We start from the raw sequence: 11,436 nt of genomic DNA, 5'->3' as shown, positions 1-11,436 counted from the left end.
CCTTCTTTTCACTGGTGTTTAGCTGACGAGACGTACTCCCCTGCTTACCCCTTTTTTTCTGACCTTGGCTTTTTTAGTTACAGTTTGTGATGCTTTTTATCATGCCTTGGGTATGTTATCTGTAGTTTCTTGTATTCAAGGCTATGAGGCCCTATTTTGCTTAGTAACCATGTCGCCTGTGGAATATCTGTGACATGTGAATGAGAAATAGACAACCAAAAGGGCAGTTTAGGATACGTGACCTTTTAAAGCAAAGACCCTGCAAGTAGATAAATTCACTGAGAAGCAGCCAGAAGCTTTCTCCCTCTTGGATAAGATGTAACATCCCAGCAGAAGCCTGGGACCGGCCCGGAGGAAGTGAAGCCTCCTAAAGATCTGAAGGGATCTCCCAAGGAACCTCATGGCCGAGTCTCTGGGAAGCTGACGCCAGCCACCAGCAAAATAAAAGTAATCTACACCACGCTTGCAGCCCGCCTCCGAACTGCCTGCATGAATGTGATGTGTGTGTGTGTGTGTATGTGTGAGTATCACTTTACTCTTAAGAATCTGGACCAATACACAACCCCAAAAGCCATCCTGCTTCATCCCACCCTTTGTCCGGGTTCGTTCCTCAGAAGGTCTGAGGAAGTGCAACAAACACCGCCCAATCACAGTTCCCCACTCGCTATGGTGTCGACATTTCACCCACTTTTCAGAGGTGTCATTGACAAAAAGGGATAAGCACCAAGAGATTCTGTGGGAGTGGAAAAGCCTCAGATGTTTCAACCCCTTGCCAAACGTGACAATGAGCGTTCATTATGCAGATGACTCACGAAGAGTGGTTTACTGAAATATACGTCTGGAAAAAAAGACCACTTCTCACGACGAATGTTTCTGACAATATCAAGCTTTTAGAAAGAACGGTGCATTAAATATATGAAAGATGAATGCTGCAAAAATAATGGGCTACATCTACACTGCAGGCTTCTCGTGCAAGAACTGTTTTGCACAAGAGTTCTTGTGCAAAAGGTCTTCTGCAAGAACGCATCCACACTGCCGTGTGCTTTTGCGCAAGAGTGTCCATGGCAGGGTGGACACACTCTTATTCAAGAAAGCTCTGTTGGCCATTTTAGCCATAGGGGTTTCTTGCGCAAGAAATTCATGGTGCCTGTCTACACTGCCTTCTTATGGAAGAGCTCTTGCACAAGAGGGCTTATTCCTTGTGGGGAGAGGAATAACAATTCTGGAGAAGCCCTGTTTTCTGACACTTCGCTATAAATTGACTTACGCAAGAACGTGTGGGCTGTGTCTACACTGGGCCACTTATTCCAGAAAAGCAGCCGCTTTTCCGGAATAACTTGCCAGCTGTCTACACTGGCGGCTTGCTTTTCCGGAAAAGCAATGACGATCTACTGTAAAATTGTCAGTGTTTTTCTGGAAAAACTATGCTGCTCCCATTCAGGCAAAAGTCCTTTTCCGGAAAAACTGTTCTGGAAAAGGGCCAGGGTAGACAGGACAGTAGTCTTTTCCGCAAAAAAGCCCCGATCGCGAAAATGACGATCGGGGCTTTTTTGCGGAAAAGCACATCTACATTGGCCACGGACGCTTTTCCGGAAACAGTGCTTTTCCGGAAAAGCATCCTGCCAATGTAGACGCGCTTTTTCTGGAAATACTTATAACGGAAAACTGTTCCGTTTTAAGCATTTCCGGAAAAGGGTGCCAGTGTAGACATAGCCATAGAGTAATAGATAGGTAGATAGGTAGGAAGGAAGGTAGGTAGGTAGGTAGGTAGGTAGGTTTTCCTCTGTTACCCAGGATTCAAGTAGGCCTTTTCTAACATGATATATCAGTTCATCTCTATTTTATTATGTGATAAAATTTGTCCTTTCATATTCTGTCCCTGTGTGTGAAAGCAGCCAGTTTAAGAAAAGCTTTTCTCAGAGACTCATTGACCTCCTTGTTTCTCAGGCTGTAGATAACAGGGTTGATCATGGGCACCAGGACTGTGTAGAAGACGGAGAATAGTTTGTTTAGCAGCTTGGGGCTGTTGGTTGTTGGAACCACATAGATCGTAGTAAGGGTTCCGTAGAAAATAGTCACCACAATGAGGTGGGAGGAGCAGGTGGAAAAGGCCTTTTTCCTCCCAGAGCTGGACGGGATCCTCAGGATGGTGGTGATGATACACACGTAGGACGCCAGGGTCAGGAGACAGGGCACAAGCGTCCCTATGGCAGAGATAACAAATGTCACCAGTTGCAGAATCCGTGTGTCGTCACAGGACAGATTTATCACGGGGGAAAAGTCACAGAAGAAATGGTCGATTTCCTTGGAATCGCAGAACGTTAATTGGAACAAGAAAATATGTACAATGGCACAGCCCAGACAGCTACTCAGCCAGGACCCGGCCACCAGCTGGCCACACACGCGGCCGTTCATCAGCGCAGCGTAGCGGAGGGGCTGGCAGATCGCTAGATACCGGTCGTAGGACATGGCGGTGAGCAGCAGACATTCTGTAGCTGACATGACACCGAAGAAATACAACTGCATGATGCAGCCTTTAAAAGAAATGGTTCTGTCCCCAGACAGGAGACTGGCCAGCAGTCGGGGCAGAATGGCCGAGGTGTAGCAGGTCTCCAAGGAAGACAAGTTGCCCAGTAAATAGTACATGGGGATGTGAAGATGACGATCAGCCACCACTAGAGCAACGATGAGGAGGTTCCCGATCACGGTCACTAGGTAGATGGCTAGAAACAGCAGGAAGAGAAGGGGCTGCAGTTCAGGGCCATTCCCGAATCCTAAGAGGATGAATTCGGCAATGGGTGTTCGGTTTCTTCCTTCTGCTTTCTCCATGCTGTCTATCTAGAAAGAGAAAAGAGTTCAATATTTGGTACATGCCCTCAGTTTGGCCAAACTGGACAGTCTCTACGGGAAAGAATGAATGGACACAAATCAGACAGCCGAAAGGGCAACACACAGAAACCTGTTGGAGAACACTTGAACCTGCACTCATAAATGGATCTCCAACTCACCGTGTTGTTTCAGGCCAATTCGGCAAACCAAATACACAGGGAAGGGTTGGAACTGAACTTCAGTTACAAGTTTGATTCCTATCAGGGAGAAATGAGTAAAGACATTGGCTGGGTACTTTCCACATCCTAACGACGTAACCAACCAACCTAGCAATGTTTACTTAGAGAAGGTGCCAATTGTTCTTATCAGCCTCATGTAACTTGAACAATCCAATTCACTATTTTTTCTCCTCTTCCCCATCCCCGTCTTCCCTTCGGGTATGTCTACACTAGCCCCCTAGTTCAAATTAGGGAGGCTAATGAGGGTGACCAAAATTTCTAATGAAGCATGGAATTTAAATATCCCGTGCTTCATTAGCGGTCGCCATTTTGGAAATTGACTACCCCAGAAGAACTGCCTGCGTCTACATGCCGCAGTGAAACGGGAGTTCGAAGTAAAGCCCTAATTCGAATTAGCTGGTATTCCTCTTGGAATGAGGTTTAACAGCTAATTTGAATTAAGGGCTTTACTTCAAACTCCCATTTCACTGCCACGTGTAGACGCGGGCAGTTCTTCTGGGCTAGTCAATTTCCAAAATGGCGACCGCCGGGAACATGCTAATGAAGCGCGGGATATTTAAATCCAGCGTTTCATTTGCAATTTTGGTCACCCTCATTAGCCTCCCTAGTTCGAACTAGGGGGCTAGTGTAGACATACCCTTATTTATTATTGGATCTGGACTTTGAATGCTCCAGTCATGTGAAGAAGTGAGTTGTACCCACAAAAGCTCATGATCCCATCTACATGTGTTGGTAGTCTTTAAGGTGCTGCTAGACTATTCGCTGTTTTTTACGTTTTTTCCAGTTACACACTAACTTGGTTCCTCCTCTGAATCAGTTTGTGCTGTCGGTTACACTGGCAAAAAGTTGGACTAGGCAACACCTTAGAAATGCGCCACTCCCCTATAGAAATGACGTTGTCAATACACAGAGAAAGTCCCAAATACAGGTGACCCAAGAGCATGGAACCCTATTTTGTTACAGAAATGTCCCCTCTACCTACCTTAAACTCACCTGACACTGAAATAAAGACAATCAGGCTGGCATTTGGAAAAGTCTTTAGCGTACAATAGTCATATCAACTAATCTGGAAGACGTAACAGAAATCAAGAGATTGGAAAGGAAAAATATTTGGAATTCAGCCAGGGGCGTATCTACCCTGCAGCCGGGAGGTGTAATTCAAGAGCGCTGGTAGAGATGTAGGTTCATTTGGATCAAGCTAGCAGAATAAAAATATCAGTGTGAACACAGCAGGACAGGCAGTGGCGTGAAAGAACTAACTGTGCACATACCTAGGGTTTCAGATGGGATTGGTCCTGGGCAGCTACTCTGTGCTGTAGAGGTTACACTGGTATTTTTAACACAAGAGCACAATCAAAATTACTGTGCATTGGTGAACCAGGGAAAGGAAATTCACTTTCCAGATGCAGTGTATACATCCCCCATAAGTCTGGCGTGGAAACAGTGAATAAGGAAAAGTTATTCACGTATTCCCACAATATAAGATCTAGGGGTCACCCAATGAAATGAATAGACAGGTTCAAAACAAACCAAAGGAAGTTTTTCTTCACTCAGCACATCGTCAACCTGTGGAACTCCTTGCCAGAGGATGTGGGGAAGGCTAGGACTTTAACAGGGTCCAAAAAAGAGCTAGATAGATTCATGGAGGTTTATGGCTGTTAGCCAGGATGGGTAGGAATGGTGTCCCTAGCCTCTGTTTGTCTGGATGTGGGTGAGAAGAGAGGGATTCCCTGTTGTGTTTCCTCCTTCTGGAGCATCTGGCCTTGGCCACTGTTGTCAGACAGGAAACTGGGCTGGATGGGCCGTTGGTCTGACCCAGTCTGGCTGTTCAATCCCTAGAGGTGTTTACGTCCTGGCTTGACAGAGCTCTGGCTGGGATGGTTGAGTTGGGATTGGTCCTGCCTTGGGCAGGGGGCTGGACTTGATGACTTCTGAGGTGTCACCCAACACTATGATTCTATGATTCTTACGTTCTTATGTTCTTAAGTCACAAACCAAAAGTCCAAAGAGGTGAAAATTACCGGAAGGTTTATCTAGCGGTCGTCTATTTGACCATGTCGAAACTAAAATTTGCAGCATGTGACAGATGCAGCTGAGAAGGTGACAAAGACACACACACAAACTAAACACAAGCGGGGGGGCTACAACCCGCTCTCAGGTACACCCGTGTAAATTGTAACAGCTGCATGTGGATTTACAATGGAAATCAAAGGTCAGAGTCTGAGCTCAGAATCCAGCCACTTATAAAGAAATGTAAGCAAAATGAAAACGGAAACCCATCGAGAGAAATAAGAGAGACGTGACTATCTACAGGGTAGAATGTGCCGGGAGAAAAATGAGAAACCGGAGAAGAAAGGAAGAGATATAGACAGAATGAAATGAAAATACAGAGAGAGAGAGAGGGAACATAACGTAAGAACAGCCCAGTACCTTGTCTGCTCACAGTGGCTAATGCCAGGTGTCCCAGAGGGAGGGAATCGAACAGGTACTGATCAAGCGATCTCTCTCCTGCCATCCATCTCCCCCCTCTGACAAACAGAGGCTGGGGACACCATTCCTTACCCATCCTGGGTAATAGTCATTGATGGACTTAACCTCCATGAATGTATCTAGTTCCTTTTTAAACCCTGTTATAATCCTAGCCTTCACAACCTCCTTAGGCAAGGAGTTCCACAGATTGACAATGCGCTGAGAGAGAGAGAGAGAGAGAGAGGATACTATTTTTGTTTCGAAACTGTTACCCAGCAATAATCATCACATGGAGGGAAAGAAAAAGTGACTTGCGGTGAAAAATAAAATACACATGATGAAACTATAAACTAGATCAATTCATGGAGGACAGCTCCATGAATGGCTATTACCCAGGGTGGGTAGGAATGGTGTCCTCAGCCTCAGTTTGTCAGGCTGGGAATGGGTGACAGGGGAGGAATCACTTGATGTTTAAAACTAATAAGCGAAAGTTCTTCTGCAGACAGCGTGTAGTCAATCTGTGGAACTCCTTGCCAGAGGAGGCTGTGAAGGCTAGGACTATAACAGAGTTTAGAGAGAAGCTAGTTAATTTCATGGAGGTTAGGTTCATAAAAGGCTATTAGCCAGGGGATAAAATGGTGTCTTTGGCCTCTGTTTGTCAGAGGCTGGAGAGAGATGGCAGGAGACAAATCGCTTGATCATTGTCTTCGGTCCACCCTCTCTGGGGCACCTGGTGCTGGCCACTGTTGGCAGACAGGATACTGGGCTAGATGGACCTTTGGTCTGACCCAGTATGGCCGTTCTTATGTTCTTATTCCCTGTTGTGTTCCCTCCCGCTGGGGCTTGTGACATTGGCCACTATTGGGAGTCAGGACACTGGGCTAGATGGACCTTTGAACATAACCAGTTTTGTTCTAACCCATCTGTGATGCCCACGGGTGCTACCTGGACCTGGGGCACTCAACCCTCCGACCCATCAGCCTGGGCTCCCTCTCACACTGTGCTGCTGTAGGAAACGGCAAACCCAGTCCTTATCCTACACTTCCACCAGCATTTGCACACCCAGCCGCAATTACATGCAGGTTCTTTGTCCAGTCTCTGCATGAGCCAACAGTAGAGACGCTACAGTGAAGATACTCACCAGCCTCGGACCCCAGATCTCCACCACGCTGCCCTGGTCAACACCCCAAGCAGTGTGGATCTGGTACACAATTCCCCTCTCCCTCAATGTGGGGAGGAACATGCACCCTTGGGCTAACCAACCTGGGAGTGTTTTTCTCACAAACACTTCACTTCATGGCAAACTGGTGTCGGCTGCAATACCAACAAGTGTGTGAACTGCACAAGGTAGATGTCGAGCGATGATCCTGGATGGGCCACAGCTCGAAGCCGATTCCTTCGCAATAAATAAAGAGGCACACGACGCTTAGCACAGTGGTTGTTGGACTCACAATGAACGTGCCGTTTCTCGCTCTGACTGGTGACAGCAGCCGATTGTCCGTGTCTCAAGGCACATGCTGCATTCCCCTAGCTCATTCTCTGTTGCCTAGTGTGGGGCATGAAGAAGAACCAATGATATCACCTCCTGCCTTATATAGCTTTGCCACAGGGCGGGAACCCTTTGTCTCAAAGCTTGGCTCCCAGACCAGTTTGTTGAAAACTACGGACATCTCAAGATGGAGTCTGGGGACACGGGGCCTGGTCACCTGCCCTTGGGGTGTCCTAGCAACCATTAATTACAGGCCGTCTGGAGTGTCCCCAGGAAGGCTCACTAACTGGGAGATGACGTCCTCCGAAGGTCTATTGTTTTCCCTAATGACTCAACAAGGACAAGTGCAGAGTCCTGCACTTGGGACGGAAGAATCCCAAGCATAGTTACAAGCTGGGGACCAACCAGTTAAGTAGTAGTTCTGCAGAAAATGACCTAAGGGTTACAGTGGATGAGAAGCTGGATATGAGTCTACAGGGCGCCCTTGTAGCCAAGAAGGCTAATGGCATGTTAGGTTGCATTAAGAGGAGCATTGCCAGCAGATCCAGAGATGTCATTATTCCCCTTTATTCAGCTTTGGTGAGGCCACATCTGGGGTGTGTCTAGACTACATGCCTCCTTCGACGGAGGCATGTAGATTAGCCAGATCGGAAGAGGGAAATGAAGCCGCGATTAAAATAATCGCGGCTTCATTTAAATTTAAATGGCTGCCCCGATCTGCCGATCAGCTGTTTGTCGGCAGATCGGGGGAGTCTGGACGCGATGCCCCGACAAAGAAGCCTTTCTTCATCGACACAGGTAAGCCTCGTGAAACCAGGCTTACCTGTGTCGATGAAGAAAGGCTTCTTTGTCGGGGCATCGCATCCAGACTCCCCCGATCTGCCGACAAACAGCTGATCGGCAGATCGGGGCAGCCATTTAAATTTAAATGAAGCCGCGATTATTTTAATCGCGGCTTCATTTCCCTCTTCCGATCTGGCTAATCTACATGCCTCCGTCGAAGGAGGCATGTAGTCTAGACACACCCCTGGAGTATTGTGTCCAGTTCTGGGCCCCCCGCTACAAAAAGGATGTGGACGCATTGGAGAGGGTCCAGCGGAGGGCAACCAAAATGATTAGGGGGCTGGAGCACATGACTTATGAGGAGCGGCTGAGGGAGTTGGGTCTGTTTAGTCTGCAGAAACGAAGAGTGAGGGGGGATTTGATAGCAGCCTTCAACTTCCTGAAGGGGGTTCCAAAGAGGATGGAGAGAGGCTGTTCTCAGTGGTGAGAGATGGCAGAACAAGGAGCAATGGTCTCAAGTTGTGGTGGGAGAGGTCCAGGTTGGATATTAGGAAAAACTATCTCACTAGGTGGGTGGTGAAGCACTGGAATGGGTTCCCTAGGGAAGTAGTGGAGTCTCCATCCCTAGAGGTGTTTATGTCTCGGCTTGACAAAGCCCTGGCCGGGTTGGTTTAGTTGGGATTGGTCCTGCCTAGAGCAGGGGGCTGGACTTGATGACCTTCTGAGGTCTCTTCCAGCTCTATGGTTCTTTGATTCTATGACTCATTATCGTGAACAAGCTCTTCCCAAACAGCTATTTAGAATGCAAATATTTTGCCTAGGGCGAGTTATTCTGCTATTACTACATTGAAATTCACAGACATCATGATATTCGTGACGTCAGCCACAAAACTGCATAAAAATAGGATAGTCCTATGTGGCAAAGCATGTAGCCAATGGCACCTTACGGTTGCATCTACACAGCAAAGTTATTTCGGAATAACGGCTGCTTTTCCGAAATAACTAGGCGAGTGTCTACACTGCCATGCCGTGATTTCGAGATAATTTCGAAATAACAGATGGCGTATTCTGACTTCTGTCAACCTCATTCTACGAAGAATAACGCCTCTTCTGAAGTCGTTATTTCAGAATAGAGGCTGTGTAGACATTCCTCTGCTGCTATTTCGAAATAGCTCCTCAGCAGGGCCATTCTAAGTTATACCTTCTGGGGCTCTAAATCGAGATAGCACGTTTACATCAGGGAAGCCATCTTTGGACTAATTTTGCGGCTTCCCTGCAGTGTAGACATGCTATTTCAAATCATAAAATCATAGAACTGGAAGGGACCTCGTGAGGTCATCGAGTCCATTTCTCTGCCCTCTTGGTAGGACCCAGCACTGTTTATATCATCCGTGACAGGTGTCTGTCTAATTTACTTTTAAATATCTCCAGTGATGGAGATTCCACAACCTCCCTGGGCAATTTATTCCAGTGTTTAACCACCCTGACAGGTAGGAAGTTTCTCCTAATGTCCAACCTCAACCTCCCTTGCTGCAGTTTAAGCCCATTGCTTCTTGACCTGTCATCAGGGGCCAATAACAATAAACCAATAACAGTATAGTACAAGAAAAATGTAGCATGTCACATATGCCTAGGAAACCGTTTTGTGTAGTCGTGTAACAGTCACCTGTTGCAGAAGGTGGGATCCCAAAGTTCCACTTCATTAGCCATCTTGTTATACCTGCTTTGTTTACAATTAAATGTACATCATTTGAAACCAATCAGGAGAGCATTCTTGGCTGCACTTTGGGGGCCCCATGGAGTCTGGAGGGGTAAGGGATCTGGAGCCAACATCAGCGGGTACTGTGTACTGTCGGGTTCTCGTTTTCCTCCCAACATCTGTTCCATCTCACTGCCACAATGAAGGTTCTAGCTGAGACGGCCCATCTAACCTAAGCCTTTATTTGACAGACTTTTCAATGGCCTTAAAATTTGGTCTCTGTTTGAATCTGCATCTTTTGGGAATGGAAATGCCCATGTTCCCAGGATGCAGACACGGGCAGTACAAGAAATGAGAGGTGTTCTTCATCTGCTCCCTTGATCTGAAGAACTTCCTGTTCTAGTAAACTAGACAGAATGTGTGGGCCTAAAGAGTATAGAAATCAAAGAACACTACAACTGGAAGGGACCTCGAGAGGTCATCGAATCCAGTCCCCTGCCCTCACGGCAGGACCAAGCACTATCTAGACCATCCCTGACAGGCGTCTGTCTAATCTGCTCTTAAATATCGCCAGAGATGGAGATTCCTCAACCTCCCGGGGCAATTTATTCCCATGTTTCACCACCCTGACAGGTAGAAAGTTTTTCCTAATGTCCAACCTCAACCTCCCTTGCTGCAGTTTAAGCCCATTGCTTCTTGTCCTGTCCTCAGAGGCCAAAGGGAACAATTTTTCCCCTCCTCTTTGTGACACCCTTTTAGATACTTGAAAACCGCTATCCTGTCCCCTCTCCGTCTTCTCCTTTCCAAACTAAACAAGCCCAGTTCTTTCAGCCTTCCCTCATAGCTCATGTTCTCTAGAACTTTAATCATTTTTGTTGCTCTTCTCTAGACCTTCCCCAATATCTCCCCATCTTTCTTGAAAACTTCACCTAGGCATTGTCCAACCTTAAGAAAGTGATAGAACTAGCAAAAGCAGTGAGGGGTCCCGTGGCACCTTATAGACTAACGGAAGTGTAGGAGCATAAGCTTTCGTGGGCAAAGACCCACTTCGTCAGATGCATGTCGTGGAAATTTCCAGAGGCAGGTATAAATATGCAGGCCAGGATCGGGCTGGAGATGACGAGGTGGATCCAATCAGGGAGGATGAGGCCCACTTCTAGTAGCTGATCTGGAGGTGTGAATTCCAAGCGAGCAGAAGCTGCTTTTGTAGTTAACGAGCCATTCACAGTCTTGGTTTAATCCTGAGTTGATTGTGTCAAACTTGCAGATGAACTGTAGCTCAGCTGTTTCCCTTTGAAGTCTGGTCCTGAAGTTTTTTTGCTGCAGGATGGCTACCGTAAGATCTGCAGTTGTGTGTCCAGGAAGATTGAAGTGTTCCCCTACAGATTTTTGTATGTTGCCATTCCTAATATCAGATTTGTGTCCATTGATTCTTTTACGTAGGGACTGTCCAGTTTGGCCGATGTATATAGCAGAGGGGCATTGTTTGCACATGATGGCATATATTACGTTAGTAGATGTGCAGGAGAATGAACCAGTGACAGTATGGCTGATCTGGTTAGGTCCTGTGATGTACACCTGTGATGTACACCAAGAGCCAAACTTACTGATTACTGTGGCAAACACACCCAAAGCATCCTTTTCAGCTTTTATTAGACACACAAAAAAGAAAAGAAAACAAATGCCAATCTGGAATAACGGGTTTTTAGCTGGGACAAGTTTTCTGAAAGGAAATCAAAGGCTTGATTTGACAGACTTTTCAATGGCCTTAAAATTCAGTCTCTGTTTGAATCTGCATCTTTTGGGACAACACAACTAAGTTAGTAGCACTTGACTAGAGCTGTCACGGCTGTTGATAAAGTCTGACCCCACGGCCTATAATAACAAAACACGACAAATATACACAAAAGGGATAGAGATGCAGCCGT

At 46.6% G+C, this 11,436-nt stretch overlaps 1 pseudogene; it reads right to left on the bottom strand.

Annotated features, from left to right (window-relative positions):
• Positions 1-1,836: 1,836 nt before the first annotated feature.
• On the bottom strand, positions 1,837-2,829 carry LOC102457587 (olfactory receptor 5AP2-like; annotated as a pseudogene).
• Between the last annotated feature and the right edge of the window lie 8,607 nt (positions 2,830-11,436).

Source organism: Pelodiscus sinensis, chromosome 30, assembly GCF_052426305.1.
Source record: "Pelodiscus sinensis isolate ZL-2025 chromosome 30, ASM5242630v1, whole genome shotgun sequence".
NCBI lineage: Eukaryota > Metazoa > Chordata > Testudines > Trionychidae > Pelodiscus > Pelodiscus sinensis.
This window is presented reverse-complemented; position numbering and strand designations above follow the sequence as displayed.